Genomic DNA, 22,351 nt, shown 5'->3' with positions numbered 1-22,351 from the left:
ATAGACTTAATTTCTTATGGTTCTATCATGGGTTGACAAAGTCCAGGGCCTACCTATTTACCTTGCCCCTGAGGGCAGTTTCTCTTTGAGGCCAAGAAGTGATTCCGGGAAGGAAATATGCAGCTCGACACCCTCTGGCGCCAGTTTTCACTAAAGCTCTCAAACTCTCCCTACCATGTCCTTGGTTTCTGAATTGTTAGTCTATTCACCCTGTCTGCCCCCTGTCAGAAGACGTAAGTGGGACACAGTGACAGTTCCTGGCAGGCTGTGTTTCCCTTTTCTGGGTCACTGCAGGTAACCCTCGAGAACATAGCTGGGATGATTTGGTTGATGAGAACCCCAGCCTTGGCTTTATCTGCCTTTAGGAACAGACTAGACAAGTGATGGGGAACCTAGAAACATCAAACTCTAGAGAGAGACGATCCAGTCCAATCTCTTTGATTTGTAGAGGAGACTGCGACCTAAGTTGGGAAAGCAGTTTGCCTGAGGTCATGGTTAGCAGCGGGTTAGACACTGGGGTAACTTCTCCTGGCTCCTGGTCCCAGGTTCCCCTGAGCAACCTTCAAGTTGACACATTTGGTGTTCAAACATTTGGTCCCAGCCATTTCTCTCTTTTGACACAGGTCAGGGCAGAAAAGAAGGTACACATCTCTGCCCACGTGCTTTAATTTTTCCTAAGGTAAGAATTCGTTTGGGAGAGGAGCTGCCCCTGAATGACATATACTTTGCATTTTTCCATCCTGTTGATTTATACAAAAGCCTCCAGGAGGTCATGAAGACTTGAAAACTCACCCTAGTTTAGCATCTTTATACCATCCTAGAAAAAAAAATCATTCCCTGGGGACCTCCCTGGTGGTCCAAGTGGTTAAGACTCTGCACTTCCAGTGCAGGGGGCATGGGTTCGAGCCCTGGTCGGGGAACTAAGATCCCACATGCCATGTGGCACAGCCAAAAACTAAATAAATTTAAAAAATAAAAACAATCGTTCCCCAGTAGCTAATCTGCCTGGGCCCTCTATTCCATTTTGCAAATTCGTCTTCTCATTGCAAGGCGTCTAGGCCTTCCTTCAATGTCTGCTCAGTCCACCGACCTTGAAGACAGCCAGGGAGCCAAGTTAATCCTTCAAGAAAGAATCACACCTGCGGGCCCCCTTTTAATGTCTTCCAGGCGTTTGCACACCTATATTTATACGTGCGTACATACGCGCACACAGGAAAACACACACACACACACACACACACACACACACACACGTGGCAGCCAAGCGAGCCAAAACGAAAATTTAAGAAAAGGCCCACTTAGGAGAGAAGAAAATGCCCCTTTATATCTGCAGGCCGACTCCAGCAGAAGCATTCCTAAAGATGATCGGTTAAATGTATTGCTGCCATTACACTCTACAAGAAACACATTCCATAAAAACGAAGGTGCTGTAAATTACACAAATATGATGGTAACAAGCCAGGAAGCGCGCCGCTAATGAGGTCAGCGACAGAACTCCCGCGGCGCCGCAAATCACGTACCAATCCTGCACGGGAGGCCCTAGAACCGCGGCGGGTCAGCATTTTCTGAGCGCATTTGTAACCTGCTGTTTGGTATATGGTTACACAGGTAGATAAGAAGCCTCCACTTCTCCCTCCCTACATTCTCCCCACCCCCATCTTTGTTTACGTGTCAAATATCCAAGTCACCAGACAGGCGCGCTCTGCGTTAATGTACCTGACTATTACAGCCTATTGTTCTCCGGCTCAGAGGAGAGAATTAGTCACTCAGATGTGTAAATATTGGTTACCGTTTTGAAGCACTGCAAGCTCTGTGTTTCTATCAGGCCTGTTCCTGGAGGAATTATGCATGCTGTTGGCACCGGGTTTTGTACACACTGTATTTGTTAAAGCTCTAAAAATCAAATAAACATGTTCTCAGCTCCTGAATTATTAGTTCATTCACCATCTTTCCCCGTTGCGGGGGGAAGCAATAAACACGCCAAAATGTGGCATTTAGGAACTGCAACACGATTTCTGCTTGGCATTTACAAGTTGGAGAACAACCCGTAACACCCATCCCCGTGCCTTTGTCACACGGCCTTCAGCTCAGAGAGCCCAGGCGTCTCTGTCACGGATCCTGACCTCTGGGCGATCCAGACCTTCCGCTGGGGTCAGTGGGCAGCCTCTACTTCTGGACACATGTCAGATGCGGGGCTTGGCACCCTCAGAGCTCCAGAGCTGAGGGCAGAGTCAAGGAAACCCACACCACACAAATTCAGAGGCCAGAGGCACATCTGGTAAGAGCAATCCAACGTCCCCCTCTGAATGTTCCCAACTCTGTCTCTAGTTCCTGCTCTGCACCAGGATTACTACGACCGACCCCAAGACGGAGCTTGGCAGCAGTGCTCAGAACGGTTCACCACATATGATCCTGCAACCCAGCAGCCATTTGGAAGAGAAGAGAGGGCCGCCAATTTTAAAGGCCAAGCCCATAGTTTCTTTTTTTTTTTTTAATGTCTAAACAATAGTGCTTTATTGGTAAAAGGTTAGTTTCAACGGATACACCATTGCTGTGTAAAATAAGTTTTCAAAATACATTTTTATAGGTAAAGCTTATCTCTCAGTAAAAGAGCAATTATCTATTAGCAAAAGTATTTAGATTTGGGCAGCAAAACACAAGGGAATTTAAAAGTTTAACAGTGTAGGTGCACCCCCCCACCCCCCAACCATAACCATTAGATGGCCGCTAGCACTAAGTAGTAGTTGTACTATATAGAAGCCCATAGTTTCTGGACATCTTTTTCCATTCCAGAATCCAGGGCAGTTAAGGTTTAAAACCATTGAGGGTGGGTGAAGAGAAAAGTGAGAAAGAAGTTCAATGTGAGGTGCATGAAAGAATGTAAGTGAACATTTAGCGGATAAACATGATCACAAAAATACCTCCTACATCCCCCAGCGTTAAGCAAAGTATTTACGGTTCAGATTCCGCTCAGAGCCAACAGCGGGGTGGAAGGTAGTTTGGTTCGGAACCGCCTGGCCTAGCCCTAGTCTCAGACACCTGTTTATACTCCATCACGAAGGTTTGATTGAGTCTGTTCTCCCCAGTCTAGGGGCCCTGCTGTGGATCTATTTGTACACACATATCATAGGTTTTGGAAATAACTTCAGCACATAAACGCCATTATTTCCAACAGAGTTGGTGTAAACCATATTTACTACTCAAACGCTCGGCTCAAAATCGAGCTGCAAGGAAACAGTAGCAGCAGTGGTAACAACAACAACAAAGAAATCCGTGACAGCTACAAACCACAACCACAAGTCAGACAAATTCACAAAGAGGCCTTGAGGTGAGAAGCACAAAGCGGAGGCAAGATGGTGGCGCTCAGCGCATTCAGAAGAAAACGGAATTAAAATCAAGGTAACTCCCTGCTCTAAATTAAATACAGAATACATGTGGGGTGCATACAGGGATGTAAAGAGAGGGGAAGGTACAGAGGGAGAGCACACAGTCAGAAGCACTAGTTTTTCTCACTACCATAAAAATCTCAATAGTCTGTGTGATCATAGACATGGGAGTCTCAGGGTCTGTACAGGGAGCTCTGGAGCTGTTACGACACTCAACAGTTACCTAATATCCAGCGTCGTCCAAACAAGAGGAAACATCTTATAGGCAGCATCCCCGCAAGTCAAGACTCTCCCTTCCCTTGGAGGTGGGAATGGTCTTGCGATCAAGAGAGAGAAAGCCAGCAAACTATTATATATAAGAGGGATAAACAACAAGGTCCTGCTGTAGAGCACAGGGAACTATATTCAATATCCTGTGATGAACCATAATGGAAAAGAATATAAAAAAGAATATATATGTATGTATAACCGAGTCACTTTGCTGTACAGCAGATATTAACACAACACTGTAAGTCAACTGTATTTCAATTAAAAAAAAAAAGGAAAAGCCATCACACCAGAGCCACACCCACACCCCACGTGGGAAATTTCATTCATTCTTTCTTTGGTTTTTTGGGGGTTTTTTTGTATTTAGTATATCTGATTTACAATATTATATTAGTTTCACTGTGCAACACAGAGGTTCAATCTTTTTATAGATTACACTCCACTGAAAGTTATTACAATAAAATGGCTATATTTCCCTGTGCTGTACAATATATCCTTATTGTTTATTTTATTCATAGTAGTTTGTATCTCTTAATTCCATACTCCTAGTAACACAACATTGTAAATCAACTAAACTTCAATAAAAAAAAAAGAAAGATCACACCAGAGCCACACCCACAACCCATGTCAGAACTTTGATTCATTCTTTTTTTTTTTTTTTTTTTGACAAGCATTTACCAGGCACCTACTCTGTGTCTGGCTCTGGAAAAGATAGAAATATAGGTAAGATGTTATCATCTCATTAGAGAATAAAAATGTTAAATAAGAAAATGATGGTTATACAGGAAAATGACAATAGCTTTGTAGAAAAAAAATGTCTAAAAGGAGCAGCATATGACTGATGACCAAGGCAGAGGGTAATAAGAGCTTTAGGTACCGACCAAGTCCCAAATGAAGATGGAGCGCTACAGGCTGGGGTGCTCCAGGAAGGGCTTCAAGGAGGAGGCGGGCTTTGAAGGCAGTCAGGACGGAGCTGGGCAGAACAGAGAGAAGCAGAATCGATGCGGAACAATTGTGTGCGGTAAAGACCAGGAGGTGGGAATAAACTTGGCGTGTCTGGGGAGCCTAAAGTGACCATTCCGATCAGTGTGCAGATTTGTACGGGAGACTAGAGGCGGGTAACGTTGGAAAGGTTGATTGTTTCTGTTGAGTGGCAACCACACTGATGTTTAAGATTTGGTCATGGTTGAAAATGATCTGTAATGGCACAAGGCAGCCTTCAGTAGAAGGAAAACCCGTGTTCATACCTTCTACATCAATTTGCATCGCGGGAGAGTGAGGCGATGCAGGAGTAGATGCATGGCTGTGTGGGGAAGAGGGGGACGCAGTCCGTGTGCGTGCTCGCTCTCCAACCCGTGTACGCTGGGGTCTTTTACGCCCCCTCCCTCCTGGAAAGCCCTGGACCAGCGTAGTGAACTTACAAACAGCCCTGCCGCCTCTCAGGCAAATGTGCCTGTTTGGGGCAGGTGGGGGGAGAGTGGGAGACAGAGACAGGGATATGGTTTCTCCAGACCAGCAGAAGGTACTTGAACTCTGTGGGAAGGTCAGTTGTTCGGAACGGGGATGAGTTCAGAATCGCCATAACCCAAAGCAGACGAAGTGTGAAATATGCATTTTTCTCTTTCATTTTACACCATTTCTACCAGACCTCTGTGTCGATGCAGCTAGCAAGAGCCCTTGGCTGGAGCCCCGCAGGGCTGGCAGATTTATTACGGAATTCAAAAAAAAAATGAAAACAGTTCAGCTGTCTGACCAGATAGAAGGGATTATCTCTACTTGAAAGAAACCAGACCAAAAAAAAAAAAAAGAGTTGCACTGATGGAGAGAAGAATTCTGCCCAAAGCGGTGTGCCCTGCTGCAGCCCAAATTGCTGCTAATTCTTAAAATGGTTCTTAATCCTGTCTCCAGCTGGGCTACGAGAGCCCAGCTGTCTCTCTCATGAGCATCGGGCCAGCTCCCGTTGTGGCAAACCCTCTCGAGTCCTGTCCCATCATCTCGAAATTGCCAGCCCGAGGCAGACTGGTGATTCTTGGCCCGGACAGGAGGGGCTGGGCCCGGGCCTGGAAAGCAGCCCCTCGCCCACAGGGGGCACCTGTAGGACCTGGGTCTCCAGCAGCCAATCGCCACCAGAGCTCCAAGCTCCCAGAGAAGCACCCCGTGGAGAACACTTGTACTTGGACCTTCCCCACCCAGGGCCCAGCCCAGGACTAGTCCAGCCTGGAGTCAAATACTTAACCCCACCTTCACAAATAATAAGGTCATCAGGGAACCGAAAATGGGGCGTCGGGATGTACAAAGTGCTCGCACCAGCTCATTTGGCCGATTTTCCATTGTAACAGAGTTTACTGGCCTCTTACCACATGTCAGGCACGGTGCAGGGCGCTGCATATACGAAGATGGGGCCCTTGGGATGACCCTCACACCCCAGCTGGCTGCCCCCTCTGGGCCCCACTCAGGGAAGTATTCATGTGCCCATTGGAAGGTTGAGGTAACTGGGACTCAAGGAAATTAAGCCCAAGGCCACAGAGCCAGCACAGGAAAAATCCATACCTGCGAACTGTTCATCAGAAGCCGTAGCCTGCAGGCTCCGTACCCCCTTGGGGGGTCTCTGGGAGCCTGTGTCTCCTATAAGCACACGTGCCTATCAGCTGTCTTCTCCAGTGAGCTGTGTTGCTTTTTTGCCTTTATCAAAGGCCATAAAAATAGCCTGAAGATCTCCTTCAGGTCAACCAGCCCCCTGATCCCCAGTACCTGGACCTTCAGTCTTGTTCCCAGCTCCTTAACACGCGCCTTGGCCATGGAGAACTGGTTGGCTCTTCCTACCTCTTTCCACCCCCTAACGCTTGTCTGCACCTAGAAACCGAGATCCGGAAGTCCGGGCCTGGAGCTTCTTGGACAGGCCCACTGGGAATGCAGGAGGCGCACCCTCCCCTGGTCTCCCATCAGCCCAGCCCCCAGCATCACCGCTCCTGCAGGGTCCTGCCCTCCGGCCTGACCTCCCCTCTGGGCCTCGTCCTACCCGCCCCCTCCCCTCACTCCAGCCCACAGAGAAGTGCGGGATTAGTGTTTGCAAAGTGCCGTGATGGGGAGAAAAGCCAAGCGCTTCCCATCCAGAGGAAGGAAACAATTTTAACTGAAAAATGAAATCACAGATTACACGCAAATCTTTGTTGGCAAACTTCAATTACCACCAAATTAAATGCATAGCTAAGTTAAGCATCTTTGGGACACTCCACTTAATGTTTCCGCGGGGTATGTCCACAGTGTTCAGAGGCAGCCTGACAGGTGTCCTCCTGCAGAAGGAGCCCCCGGGAAGGATTCAGGGGATTTGGGCTCTAGCTGCCTGGGGCCCCCATCTACCGGCCTTACTTGTCTGGGAAGCAGTCAAGTAGGGCAGGAAGAGAGAGGCGTTCTGACCGGTTTTACCATTCAGCTTCCTGCCTTTCAAAAAATCAGGCAAAGGAAAAATTAGAAAATATTCTCGTAGCAACGATATTAAAAATTACACCCCCCCAAATTACCTCCTCTTTCCCTACGAATTTATAAATGAGAACACTGAGGCTCAGAAGAGCATCCCTTGATCGCGCTGACACCGGACACAGGTTACATCAGGCCCAGGACAGGATTTTGGTCCCTAAGGAGCAGAGTCCCCTCTGCTGGGGGCGGGGCATGAGAGGTCCGCTTCCACGCTGCTGTGTATTGTTTCATTCTCATCGTCTACTTCGTGTTGGTGGCTGTGTCGGGGAGTTTGCCTGCTGCCACATTCCATCTTGTACACTCAGTACGCATGTGCCAGGCACCGTGCTAGGCACTGGACTCCAACACCAGAAAGCCAAACTCTCTCGCATTCCTCACCTGCAGGATCACATCCTGTCTCCCAGTGAGAGCGGGCCCTGCCACCACCGTGCCTGAGATGGGTTATAAAACAGTCTCTGCAACGGGACTGTAAGCGCCTAAAGGAAAGAACAGCGATCGTTAATCTGTGCCTCTACCTCCAGGTCAACTGGCTTGAGAAACTCCCTTATTGTATATTAATGGAAGGAATCTATACTTGAAGGAAGGCACTAATGTCACAGCAGTTTTGCTCAGGGAAATTGGGGATAGCCATGGGGTGTTTACCCTGAATTAGGAGGAGTTGCTTCGAGGTGTCTTTCGCCCAAGCGACATTGCGTTTCTTATCACAACGAGATGTCAGTTAAGCCAGAGTCACGTCCATCCCAGCACCTGCCTGGCCCTGGGGCACCCCTGCTCTTGCCTGGACTCAGATGCCAGGGCCTTCTGAATACGTGGTCGGGGGGACAGGTAGAGAGCCCCGAGAGGAGGTGACTCTGGGGCCCGTCCCCAGAGTGGGGACAGTTCTGTGAGTTGCAACAGCCAGAGTAACCAGGGCCGCCAATCTGAGTCTGATGAGAAGAGCCAGGAAGAGTGACAGGCCCGGGCTTGGTGGGGAGGAAGTCCCCCTCCACAGGGCCTGGGGCCCCAGCGAGAGAGGCTCTCTCTCCAACTCTACCTCTGCAGAGCATGTGGGTTCTGGCCTTATCTGCCAGATGGCTCCCGGAGGGGAAGATTTATTAGGTGCAGAAAGCTCGCTGATAAATTTTACTGCAAGTCCCCGGCAGAAGACTGGGGGTACAACAGCCCAGCGCAGGCAGCTTTAATGGAAAGTACCGTCACCAAAGAGCAAAGCATTATTTATGACTGTCTGCAATGCCGTTTGGGGGAAATTCATCATCGCCTCCCTGCTCCGTGCACATGGGGACAGCAGCTGGGGGAGGGGGAGCGCAGGACAGGTGGGGAGCAGCTAGAGCTTCCCTGGGAATCTGCCAGTGGAAAGCAAGGCCATATTTTCCCTGGGTGACCCAGCTCCCCTCGCCAAGCACTGACCTACCAGTCCCCTCACCGTCCCTCCCCCACCTCTAGCCCCACCTCCCCTCCCCCGCCTCCCCCCTCCAAAGCAGAGAGGAGAGGAAAAGAGGGCATTTTCTTGTTCTCTGTGTGGACCGCAGATCCCTGTCTGCACGGTTGAGGGCAGTCCCTTCCAGAAGCAGAGGTCTAGACCAAACGAGCACTCCAGTCCCCATCAAGCTCAGAGCAAGAAAAGAGATATTCTCCCATTTTGCAAGACTGCTCAAGTCAGGCTTAGACAGGACGGTGACCCAGCTGTGGTCCCTCGGCAGTCAGGGTCAAGGAGCTCAGAGGCTGGAGTCTTTGGCGACCCCCATGTACTTTCCTCGTGACACACAGCATGGCCCTGTGGTCGAGTCTCTCTGCCCAGGTGTCCTGTGCACGCAGCTGGATGGAGACATTTGGGGTCACCCTATCCGAGCCCGGCGCTCTCCCACCATGTCAACCCCCCTCCCACCATGTCAACAAGGGAGGCCCCCATCACTGTTCTTCCTTTCAGTATATATAGAACATAGTACTCATGATTACTAGCTGCCTTATATTTGAATTCTTTATGTCTAAGTCTGTCTCTGTGATCGAATCAAATGGTCCTTGAGGGCAGGGCCTGTATCCTATCCATCTTTATATTCATCTCAGCCGTAAGCAGAGCCCCTGGCACATAGTAGCTTTGATAAATGCTTGATAAAAAAAAATGACCCTGGCAGACTTCAGATCTACTGGGGTCTCATGTATTCTTACATGTCTGTCACCAGGCTGGTGTTCATAGCATTTCAACTTAGCTGGTCCCCGCCTGCGTGTACGTCAGGGAGGCATCATGGAGAGAGCACTGAATTAGGAGTCAGGAGGGATGGGCTCTGGCGGGCAGTGATCCCAAACATTCGTTGAGTATGGAACATGGGCCAAGTCAGATTTCACCATTAGTGCAACGATTAAACCGGGCAGCTCAGCTTACTTCTGCACGCCTTGGTGTGCTGGGGAAGAAAGGAATGATAAAGTCTGACACACAGGACATCTATGAGAACGTGAGAATGATGAGCGCCGGGAGATCTGAGTCCCAGGAAGGGAGGAAACAACTTGTACCAGATGGTTCTCTATGCCAAGAACTACGCTCAGCTGCTTTGGGTGTGTTATCTCGTTTACACACCTTCACACAAGCTCTGTGGGGTCAGTTTTATTATGACACTCACAGTATAAATTCGAAAACATGGTTTCAAGTCCTTCACTACCTGGCTAGGTGCGCTTGAGTGGAGTCATTTTCCCTCCTGGGGCCCTTGATCTCATCCAGGAAATAAAAGAGTTGGACTAGAAGTTCAAGAGGGTCCCATCAGCTTCATATCCCTGTGAATAACATAGGCACACTGTCACCCAGGCACCCAAGGTGGTTCTAAGCCCATTGGAGGGACGGGATGTGAATGGGTGATCAGTATTTTCAGGAGCAAGAAATTACGCATGAAGGGGGCTATTTAAGTTTTTGCTGGAAGATCTGGGATTTAAATTCACCCCAACGGGGGCTTCCCTGGTGGCGCAGTGGTTGAGAGTCCGCCTGCCGATGCAGGGGACACGGGTTCGTGCCCTCGTCGGGGAAGATCCCACATGCCGTGGAGAGGCTGGACCCATGAGCCATGGCCACTGAGCCTGCGCGTCTGGAGCCTGTGCTCCGCAACGGGAGAGGCCACGACAGTGAGAGGCCCACGTACCAGAAAAAAAAAAAAAAAATTCACCCCAACAGGAAATATTGAAGAACATGGCACTGGAACCCACTTGGACTGTCTCAAGAGGAGAGAAGAGCCTGGCAGCTTCAGGCCCGGGAAGGAGCAGGCCAAAGAGGTCGGGAGGACAGGAGAAGAGTCCAAAGACTGGTCCCCAGCATTACCCACCCTCTGCCCATCCTGGACCAGTGAGGACAGTCACGATGACACCCCTGTCAAGGCCCCATCCATCTCTTTGTCAGCTACATGGCTGACACTTTCTCCAGAATCATGACATTTTAAATGGAGAAGAGACCTTTATGGGCTTTAGTCCAACAGATTTGCATGGAAACTGAGGACCACTGGGGGAAAAAAATGACCTGCTCAAGGTAACAGAGCCACCTGGAAAGAAAATCTCTTGACCACTGATCCATACCCTGGATGACGGGTCAGTCTACTCAGCGCCGGGCGTGTCCTGCCCACGTGCACTTCCCAGAACACACCCTACAGAAGGTGCACCCACTGGTGGTTCTTTTATTTTTTTTAAATAACAATGGTAAAGAATAGCCTTTGAACTTTTCATAAATATGAATTTGGAGCATAAGAACAATCCTAATACAGTTCAACAAATTTTATTCATACTAAAAGAGGCAAAGCAAAGAACTAGGACTCAACTTGATGACTTCTGATCAAAGCAATGAGAATACCAGTGTTTAACAGACCACTGTTACTGGGTTCAGTAAGAAGGGCCCTTCTCAGCTCTGACCTGAGGTTTGGGCCCTTGGTTTGTGTTTCAGCGTCTCACAGAACAGGATATTTCTTGGAAACAGCGGGTGGAGTGTCGTAAATAAGAATAAAAGACTTGGAGTTAGACAGCCTTAGGGTCAAGACTCACATCCAAATCCTGCATTACTCAAGGCAAGTTGTTTAACTTTTCTGAGCCTCAGTTTCCTCTTTTGGGGGCAATAATAACTTCTTCATAGGATTATTTTAAGGACTACATTCAACAATGTGTATATAGTCCTAGTGAAGAGTCCAGTACAGAATAGATGGACAATATATGATATTTGTTATTTTGATGCTAACGTTCAGAAAGTCAAGTAGAGGGGCTTCCCTTGTGGCATAGTGGTTGAGAGTCCGCCTGTCGATGCAGGGGACACAGGTTCGTGCCCCGGTCCGGGAAGATCCCACGTGCCACGGAGCGGCTGGGCCCGTAAGCCATGGCCGCTGAGCCTGCGCATCCGGAGCCTGTGCTCCGCAACGGGAGAGGCCACAGCAGTGAGAGGCCCATGTACCACAAAAAAACAAAAACAAAAACAAAAACAAAAACAGAAAGTCAAGTAGAATCAAACACTGACCCCTTAACTAGAAATTTCAAGATGATCTGTCTTCTTGGTCAACATAAACTACTGTCTTCTCTCCCAATTTCTCTTAAAACCAAGCCTGAATGATAATATAGATGCGTGATAATTCAAATATATCTCAAAAATTTGTCTCCATAAAGCACGACCCATGCTCATCCAAGTGACCAACCCCTTTGGAAACTGAGACTTCGTTTCCATTTTCCAAATGACTATTGTTTTCAGCACCTGGGATGCCATGGAATTTCAGGTAGCTCAGCCATGGAAAATGGATATGGTATTTTTTGTCAACCACCTAATGACATAGACAAGGGCAATAATTCCTATCATTTAAGTCTCCAGCTCTCAAACATAGCTTTGTGGGATGGTCTCAGGCGTCCTGTAGAAGAATTATTTAAAGTGTTTGGTAGACACGCTGATTTCTAGGCTCCAAGACCAGAAATTCTAATTTAATCTGAAAGGAGGCCCAGGAATCTGCATTATAAATAAGCAAGAGATTCAGATGTACATCCAGGTTGAGAACCATTGACCTCAGTCAAGGGTTATTTTTCTATGTATATTTTATTATACTTTCTCACCTATTTTCTGTCTCTTTGAATTTAATATTAACACCATTACAGGGAGATTGGGAGAAAAGACAGAAAATATCTTTATCCTGATCTCATAGCCCCATCAGCAACTTCCATTTATATTTGGGGATTCTTACTACACTAGATGCTATAAAAGTTTTTCCCTGCTTTCAGACAGTTCTTGGGTTCCATAAGAATGCACTTAGTATTTAAGATAGCAGTAAAGTTTTAATACTTTAAAACAGAAAAAAGCAAATAAGATTCATCTGGTGCAGTACAACCAGCTGATTGGCAGGGGCGGCCTGGAACAGCAGGGCACTCTTAGGAGAAGCCCTGCCCAGGGAGAAGGTGTGCCGGGTTTGATTAGTGATGTCTGGCATGGGTACTGCCATCGAGAGTCAGAAAGAGCTACTTCTTCCAGCTCCACTTCAAAGTATATTACTGCCAGAGGAGGAAGAGTATTTAAAATTGATTAAAGGGTGATGTTTACATTTAAAGTTTCCATTCATACTTCAGTTGAGAGCTTGTTTTCCATTCTTGTTTTCTTGGGTTTTTTTCCCTAACTACATTAAAGGTGCATCCAGGAATCTGTGTGCTCCTGGTCCAGATAAAGTAGGAAGCCATCTGAATTAAGAACAGAAAATTCTAAGAGGCGCTAGACCCCGTGGAAGCATATACACCCCCACCCCCGAACGGGGACGCTGGTTTTGTAGCATCTCCCTGTGTGTGTGTCCTCAAGGATGGACTGCAAAGTGAATAAAAGAATCGCTCCTGGCATTCCCTTTCCCATCACCCTGCCTTCCCTAGAACTATTCCTTCTATCCTAAATGCCTTTCCCCACCCTCTACTGGGTTTTTACTGTAACCCAACCAATCATTTAAGGTCCAAATCGAGACCCACCTCCCAACAAAAGACTTGACACTCCCAGTTGTAATTCTTTTTCCATGATATTTGGTGACTTTACGAAAGCACTTCCGGCCAGCTGTTCGTTATCCTCAATAATCGTGTAGATTGTATACCCCTCACCCGAGCAGTGAGCCTCTGGGGAGTAGAGACAGAATCATATCCACCGTGAGAGCCTCACAGCACCCAGTGTCATGAGCTGCCCGTGTAAGTATCATTGAATTAAACAGAAAAGGCAGCTGGGCTTTGTTTTGTTTTATAAACCCAAGAAAGAAAATAAGGTACGGGGTGAATCACTCCAGGGCAAGTCTTCTGTGTGTTTCACGCTCTTCCCCGGTGCATCTGTGTGCAGGGAAGCTTGCGTGAGAAAATGCCCTACCTGTTCCTCCTCTAAGATTCTTCCCTGTTTCTTCAGATGATGCCAAAGGAGCGCTAGCCTTGGGCAGCCCCGAAGTAAGGTTCTGCTGAGAGACAGGACCAGCAGGGATTAGCACAGCAGCTAATGACAGACTTTCAGGGGACAGTGCCTGCCTGGAGGTGTGGCCAGCAGAGTGGCAGGGGCGCTGCGCCGTGCATCCACCCTCGGCAGCCCTCCCAAGCCCCGAGGACTCCCAGCGGCTGGGCCTCTGTGCATGGGAATGTTTGCTGCCTCGGTCCTGGCCCAGCATGCCTCTCTTCCCCTGACTACCAAGCCGGCAGATAGGGAGGAGGGAGGCCGGCCTTTACCAACAAGCCAGGGCTGAGTCTGAGGCAGCAGCAGCCTTCTTAGAGCCCGAGCTTGCTAACCAGCCTTCCAAAGGTCGTTAGTTTCCTCCCGGCCTATGGGCCCACAGCAAATCACCCGGGTTCCTTGACAATGACCCTGGGGCGAACCAGTGGGGCTTCCCATGACACAGACGATGGAAGGGACAAAGCTCACACTCATCTTGTGGCTCCTTCCCTAAACATCACTTCTTGTAAAATTCTAGAATTATGACCCTCGTCAGTGACTTCATGGCCCTGTTATTCCAAGCTCTTCATTTTCCAGATCAGGACACAGACCCAGCAATGCCAAGAGCTCTGCTCAAGGGCCTCCATCCGGTCAGCGGCGGAGGGGGATGAAGCCCAGGCTGGCTGCCCTCCAGCGCAGCGCTTCCCTAACACAGCCTCAAAATACTCTAATTACCGATTACTAGCTTTTACTCAACGTAGGTAAGAAAATACATGATTTCTGACAAGGCACTGATTCAAATGATAAACCTATCCAAATGTTCTCTATTTTTCCCTTTTAATTCTCAAAATCCTACTGAACAGTTTAGATTTTTCCAGGAGAGAAACTTAAATGAAGAAATGGAATCGACATCTCTCTCACCCCTGTGCCCCCTCCATCGTGCTAAGCACATCTGTATAGGTTATCCTATAGAATCCTCACAAAAATCCAGAAAGGAGACACTAATGCCCCTTCATTTATAAATGAGGACCTGAAGTTAAGGGATTGGTCCAAGAAGCAAAGCTTATCAACCAATGGCAGAACCAGGATTCAAACTCAGGTCTCCTGGTCAACATACCAGTGTCTTTCCACCGTTCCACGGTGTCACTCTCAGGATGTCGGGTTTTTGGGGTCCTCCGCAGACACTGTCCCATATACCAAAGGAGGGCTAAGGCAAGTCAGGGCCAGGCGGTCATGGCCATTCCCAAGAATCCTGCCCCCACTCCTCCAGAGCCCCCCGCAATGAGTACCCTCTGTCCCACCCTGAGCCGGGTCCTCCGAGCTATCCGGTCTTCTCAGGTCTACAACCAGGTGGCTGTAACCTGTCCTGGAGCAATCTCCCTCTGCTCCAGGTTGCAGCACAGGGACACAGTCAGCCCTCCTCGGTTGGTTGAATCTACAGAACCGTGGCTATGGAGGGCCGACCGCGTTCCTCCACTTTACATAAGGGACTTGAGCGCCCACGGATTTTGCTATCTGCGGAGGGTCCTGGAACAAATCCCCCGTTGTTACCGGGACAACTGTATACAGAAGATGGGGCAGAGCACTTCCTCCTGGCCACACCCCAAAGAGGGGTTGTCCACACAGAGAGGTTTGTGCTCACTGGTTAGCCCTCATGTGGTCCCCTCCCTTCCTGCCAAGGATGCTATGAGGACAAATGAGGTAATATACCTGAAGTGTTTTGAGAGCTCCCTGAATGTGACATAAATATTACAAAGGAGCCGCTGTTGCTGATAACAGTAATAACAGTGGTGATGACGGGACTACATCCACGGTCATAATTTAAGGGAATGTTTAAAATGAGAAAACCCAACCAAAATCAATCCACTGAACTTTATTTAGAAGAGACGCTGCTAATAAAAATATTATGGGAATGTGAACTCTTGGGATATAATGATGATTCTCTCCTATTACAAGGCTCATCAGATCCATTTTCAAAGTACAGCTCAGTTATTTGTGGGCTCTTTGCCACTTGGGACAATGAGACAGAGGGAGAGAGAGAGGAAGGAGAGGAGGAGGAGGAAGAGGAAGAGGAAAAAGAAGAAGAAGAAGACGAGGGGCTTCCCTGGTGACGCAGTGGTTAAGAATCCGCCTGCTGATGCAGGGGACACGGGTTCGAGCCCTCGTCGGGGAACTAAGATCCCACATGCTGCAGGGGAACTAAGATCCCACATGCTTCAGAGCAACTAAGTCCAAGAGCCGCAGCTACTGAGCCTGTGTGCCACGACTACTGAAGACCACACACCTAGAGCCTGTGCTTGGCAACAAGAGAAGCCACCGCAGTAAGAACCCCGCGCACAGCAACAAAGAGTAGCCCCCGCTCCGTGCAACTAGAGAAAGCCTGCGCACGGCAACGAAGACCTAACACAGCCAAAATAATTAATTAATTAATTAATTTTTTAAAAAAGAAGATGAAGAAGAGAAGAGGAGGAGGAGGGAGGGAAGGGAAGGGAGAAGGGAAGGGAAGGGGAGGGGGAGGAGGGGGAGGGGGGAGGGGAGGGGGAGGGAGGGGGAGGGGAGGGGGAGGGAGGGGAGGGGAGGGGGAGGGAGGGGAAGGGGAGGGGAGGGGAGGGAGGGGGAGGGGAGGGAGGGAGGGGGGAGGGGAGGGGAGGGAGGGGAGGGGAGGGAGGGGGAGGGGAGGGAGGGAGGGGGAGGGGAGGGGAGGGGAGGGAGGGGGAGGGGAGGGGAGGGAGGGGAGGGGAGGGGAGGGGAGGGAGGGGGAGGGGAGGGGAGGGAGGGGGAGGGGAGGGGAGGGGGAGAAAGAAGAAAAATAGAAGAAAAGAAGAAGCCATCCGCATTGTGTGCCGGAGCCCTGGGTTAGGGAGATACATCCGGCCTGTATTTCTAGACCCATCGCCAGCTCTTTCCCTGTACCAAGGGCGTTGGCACTGGCGAAGCATCTGTCTGTGATTTTCTTCCTTCTGCTCTTCATCCCTTGCTCCTCTCAGTAGCTGCTGCAGAGCTTGCACTTAGAGTCTTTTCATAGTGGGGTAGTAACAGGCTGCCGTCTTTCTCAAAGCTGGGTAAGGTCATTCTCCAAAGATAAATCCACCCATGGATGACAGCCCAACATGGACTCTCTGCAGATCCCCCACTGCGGCAGCTCACAGAGGGCTTCCCTTGTGGTAGAGAGTCTGAGCCCTATTTGCTCTGATTACCCTGGTTAGGGAAGTAGGGGTGGGGAGAGTAAAACCTCAGACTAGGGGAAACAATGGAGCTAGGAAGACACGTATTAAGTGAACCAAGCTCCAAGGAATATGGGGCAATGGGGACCTGTCGAAGGTAGGACAGCATCCCACTGCAGAGTCGAGCAGGGATTGGATCCTCATCATTCCCATCTTCAGCTCTGTCAATGCAGTGGTAGAACAGCCGCGGCTACTCTTGTGCCATTTCACGGGTGGAATGTTCAAAGCCCCCTAACCACGAGCATCATAGGGGAAAAAATGCTAATAGCATTTTGAAACTCGCTGAGACTCCTTAATTCTGAGTTTTTTGGAAACTACTTTTATCGATTCTCAGAAAGCAAAATGATCTAGCCACTGACAGTGACAGGCCGCCACCCACCCTTCTAATTCAGTGTCCAAAACACAGGATTTAGCACGGATGTGTTGCTGCCTTTAATTGAAATAGCTAAGAGGGACTACCCTGGTGGTCCAGTGGTTAAGAATCCGTCTGGCAATGCAGGGGACGCTGGCTTGATCCCCGGTCAGGGAATTAAGATCCCACATGCTGCAGGGCAACTAAGCCCACACGCTGCAACTACTGAGCCCATGCACCACAACTAGAGAGAATCCTGATCCCATGTGCCACAACTAAGACCCAATGCAGTTAAAAAATAAAATAAATAAATAAATATTTTTTTAAAAAGAAATATCTAAGAAATGTGCCTGTACCTCTGTTTTTCCTAATGGTAAGCTAAAACATTGTTTTCATATTAAAACACAGGTGTATTTTGATATAACATACAAAATGTGGATGACATTTCAAACACAAAAATTCAAACACTTGACACTTGCCCTAGGATGTTTCAGGCCATCACATACCTGGGGCCTCTCATCCGCCCCTCTCTGCCTTTACCTGAGTGAAAAGGTTTAAGAGCCACCACTGTGAGGTGGGTTCCCTCCTGGCTGGGCTGCTCTCTGGCTAAAGGATTGTATTTAGTCATCTGTAGAGTGAAGTTTTAAAATCTTTTGAGTCTGGACATTGTTTATAGAGATGTGGTTCTAGAACATTCTCCCCAGAAGTCTTCAAGGACAGAAGCGTCACACATCATTTAGGATGACTGAACTGGAATCTCCGTGTTGCAGGAGAATAAAATCCCTCCTTCTGGGCGCGGGGAGGGCATAAATTAGGAGTTTGGGGTTAACATATACACACTACTACATAAAAAATGATAACTAACAAGGACCTACTGTATAGCACAGGGAACCCAACTCAACATCTTGTAATAACTTATAATGGAAAAGAATCTAAAAAAGAATATGTGTGTGTGTGTATATATATATATATATATATATATATATATATATATATATATATAAAAAACAATTACTTTGCTGTATACCTGAAACTAACACAACATTGTAAATCAACTATACCGCAATAAAAAAAATTTTTTTAAGACAAACTGAAAAAAAAATCCCTCCTTCTGAAAGACTCTTAGCTTTGCTAACTTATAATGTTTCCCTTGTCCTATGGCAGACTTTCTTCCACTAAGAGTGCACAACCATCAGTAGCTCCAATTCTCTCCCCTCTTTTCTGTTCCCTTCATCTAAATAACGCTTCTCGCTCCCACTCTCATCCCATCCCAACAAGGTGTTAGGATTTGTGTCTACAAGAATATGATGTCATTTCCCCCCCCAGCTCCATCATGGCAGAAACCAAACTCTTTTCAGAGGCATCCATGTGCCAGCACTACCCACCCCCCATCCCACCAAGGAGGACCCTGCTCCTTCCTCTACGCCCCGTGTCCCTTACTGGTAAATCCCACGGGTCTAGGTATGTCATGGAGCAGGAGAGATGGGGAATCACTGGCCACACCAGCTTCTAGTTTCACCCAGAAGCATAGCTTTGGGACCTGATCCAAAAAAAAGAGAATTCTCCCATCCCCCAGCCAGGCAGAGTGAATGACAACCATGTTTTGCAAATGCTTCTCCCACTTACAATCATTCAGCGTGAAAGTGAAGACCTTGTGTTTCCTTAGCACTTGGTACTTTCCCAAATGCGGTCTGTGGTCTAAAAACACATCCACCAAATCCAAGGCCACTTCAGCTCATTTATCCAGGCCTCTACCAGACTGGGAATTTGGCCCTCGCCTAAACAATAGACTCCCCAGGCAGTGTGGGTTTGCCGATGAGAACATGACCTAAGTAGCATCCTTGGCGAGTGTTCAGTCCATTCCCAGCTTTACTGGGATTCTGACCTCATTCTGAGCTGTCCGACTCATTCCGAAAAGAAGTGAAGACTGTTTGACCCAACACTCCTGGACTCAGAAACATTTTGGAATAAAAGAGAGGGAAGCCTTTAAAAGAAACTCAGTAATATGGGGATTTTAGATAGATTGTGCGAGGGGAATTCAACCTCATTTCCAATGCTCTCAGATTAACGCTGCTATAACTTCTTCCTGAGACCTAATATTACATGTGGGAGGTGCTAAAGCGTTCCTGTTGGGTGTCACAGCTTGTCTCCAGGGAGTTAATCATTTTCAATCGGTTCTTGAGCCAGAGGCACCACAGTACTCAACCACATCCACAAAGGATGTGACTACACAACGCCATTGTCCACAACATGGAGTGAGAGCACGAGACAAAATTTTTTAAAGAACTATTGTTCACTCGTTTATTCAAAACAATTCTCACTGAGCTCATGTCACCTGCAGACACTTTGGCCAAAGACTTTCCTCTCTGGTTTTATAGGTCCTGGTGACCGACAGCAGAGTGAACCGTGAAACATACATGTTTACTCTACACGACTTTAATGGAATATACCGGAGAAGAGGGGAGTTCCTCTAATCACTCCATCACTATCTGCATTCTCCCACCCAGACTAGACCCTCTACTTACTCCCAGGAAAAGGATGACGGAGTAGGGATGCCAAGAAAAACAAAAGAAGAATTCTTTACCTCTGAGTTTCCAGGAGAGGTACCCGCCATATAGATATTTTCAGAAACAATTTTGGGGACTTCCCTGGTGGTGCAGTGGTTAAGACCCCGCACTCCCAATGCAGGGGGTCCAGGTTCTATCCCTGCTCAGGGAACTAGATCCCACACGCATGCCACAACTAAGAGTTCACATGCCACAAGGAGCCCGCTGCCACAACTAAGACCCAGTGCAACCTAATAAATAAATATTTTTTTTAAAAAAAGAAAGAAAGAAAGAAACAATTTGGACTTTCCTGGACTCACCACGCCCACTGACTTGAGAATTCGACACCCACCTGAGACATGACCCCATCATATCTCTGTATTTCATTGCTATTTATAAACCACCTCGGACTGAAAACCTAAGTGTGGGACCCCTCCTTCCCCAGCACTGCCCGATACCCTCCCCTCCAAAATGGAGCTAAGAAAATCACGTGGGGGCCTCTCAACTCATCTTCTGAAACAGAAGCAGTAGAAGTCATTTAAAATATTTATCATCTAATCCACAGTTATACCTGCAGATCGGATAATTACAGCCTTGAGATACAAACACTCTCTCTGCAAGGCAGCTTTGCAACATTGCTGTCTGGCCCCTTTCTCGCCGAAAGAATTTTTCACCCCTTCTGACTGAAGTGATCCAGATTCATGCTTTTTAACCCTCTCTCCCAAATGCCATCACCCATAGGTCCAGGAGACATTTCAGGGCTCCAGAAGCTTTGATTTCTAGGTGGCAAATCTATCAGTTTTCAGACAAAAGGCAAGTCACTCCCACATCCTCCATTATCCTCTGTTGGGACTGTCTATCCCTCAGTCTTCCCCTCTGCCAAATGGCTCACATGGCAGGAATGGCCTCCACGATGAGAGCCAGGGAAGAAATCAAAGAAATGACCAAATGCCAAAGGTAAACATGTGCGCTGGTGATGGTTAAACCGAAGGCACAGACTGAGACCCAGAGACAGGGAAGGCACTCGGCCAAGTCACAGAGCTGTCGGGAAAGGACGGGGACCCCACCCCCTCACCCCATCTTCTGAGGCTCAGGGAGTGCCGTTCTCCCGTCTACTCATCGCGCCCCAACCTGGGGCTGAGATTCCAGAGCGGGTGAAGCATTATCCCTGGTGGGGAGAGGGGTGGCCTCCTTGCTCCACGGCCAGGGGACCTCCAGCCACCTGAAATCCCTGCCCCCAGTCCTCCCCCCAGGCCCCCTGTGTAGGTAACGGCTTCCATTCAGCATGTGTGTAACTCAGAGACACATGACACTGAAATGCTAAGTGAAGAGCAATTAACTTTTGCTTCTGAAAACCCACTTTAGCTTTCCATAACTCTTTGGGGGCCATTTCAACTAAGCCAAACCTCCCACACGTTCTCCCTCAGCAATAAATTACCTTCCTGGCTTTAATTAGCTGCCGGAGTACAAAACGGGCTGGGTGCTGCCATAGCTGCTTTCCCCACGGGTCCCATCCTGTCACACAGACTCCAGAAGACAGCAGCCGCCGGGAGGGCTGGGCTGCCTTGGTGGGGATGTGGCCGGCAGTGGACGCCTCACCTGCCCACAGGAGATAAAATTATGTGGAGGGGCCGCTTGGCTCCTCGGTGATGTGCCCCCTCTTCTTCATCTCATCAGTCTTTTTCCCCTCCAAGCTGCCCCCAGAGCTCGCGTACACACACACACACACACACACACACACACACACACACACACACACACACACACTAGCCCCCCGGTATCCAGTATCTTTATCACCCTTATCATTCTTGCTAAGGGAGAAATTACTGACGGAGCTTAATATATAAGCCCTCCCTGGAGAATCTGCTGTATAATTGTGAGCTAAGCTTGAGTCTAAATGAATAAATCTCTAAGGATGTGATTTTAGTCACATCTGTGGGCTGGAAACGGTATTGGCTGGGAAAGAAAGAAGTCCAAAAGCACCGTCAGCACCCCCGCCATCATCCTGAGCCTGAGATTAAGATCTGAGGCCCTGCTTCTAACTAGAGGTGTGACCCTCAGCAAGTCCCTTCCTCCTCTGGTCCAGTTGCCCTGGAGAGCTGTGGTGGGTGAACCTGAGACCCCTTGACCCTGCCGTACGATGATTCTGACACTCATGTGGCGGGGGCGGGGAGTAAGTGGGGAAGACACATTCTATCCCAGACCTCAGTACATGCTTGCTTTCGCTCACCCCTCCTGGTTTTTCTAGAGTCTACCATCTGGACCAGAGAGTAGCCTCTGCCGGGGCCTGATTGCCCCCCACCCCAGGCAGAGCCAGAGCCTCCAGGCTGCACCCACACACTCCATCCCCGGGAGCTGTCCCCCTGCCCAGGGAGGGCCCTGGGAAAGGATGAAAGCCCCTTTCCTCGCTCCGTGGAACACACTTGTGCTAATGGCTGCTTCTCCCCCAGGCCTCCACCACCCCCTCCTCTGACAAGCATCACTTTCCCAAGCCCAATTACAGGCTGCCTTCCTCTGCCCTTCCTTTCTTGGGGGAAAAATTTTGAAATAAAAAGTCCAAACATGAAGCCCACAGCCAGGCCCCTGCTTGTCGGAGGAGGTGGCAGGCGGCCGGCCACAGCCTGACTCTGATGAAGGGTGTGAGCTCAGAGCCCAGCCAGGGACTCTCAGCCTGGTTTCCCTCGTGCCTCCCCAATTAACAGGCAGCCCATCGGGCGTGG

General features: G+C 48.8%; 1 long non-coding RNA gene across 1 annotated transcript in view; it reads right to left on the bottom strand.

Moving 5' to 3' along the window:
• LOC137216229 (uncharacterized) overlaps positions 1-22,351 on the bottom strand; it is a 214,220-nt gene that overhangs the window by 1,616 nt on the left and 190,253 nt on the right. The gene's annotated exons all lie outside the window — the stretch shown is intronic.

This window comes from Pseudorca crassidens, chromosome 21, assembly GCF_039906515.1.
Source record: "Pseudorca crassidens isolate mPseCra1 chromosome 21, mPseCra1.hap1, whole genome shotgun sequence".
Lineage (NCBI taxonomy): Eukaryota > Metazoa > Chordata > Mammalia > Artiodactyla > Delphinidae > Pseudorca > Pseudorca crassidens.
This window is presented reverse-complemented; position numbering and strand designations above follow the sequence as displayed.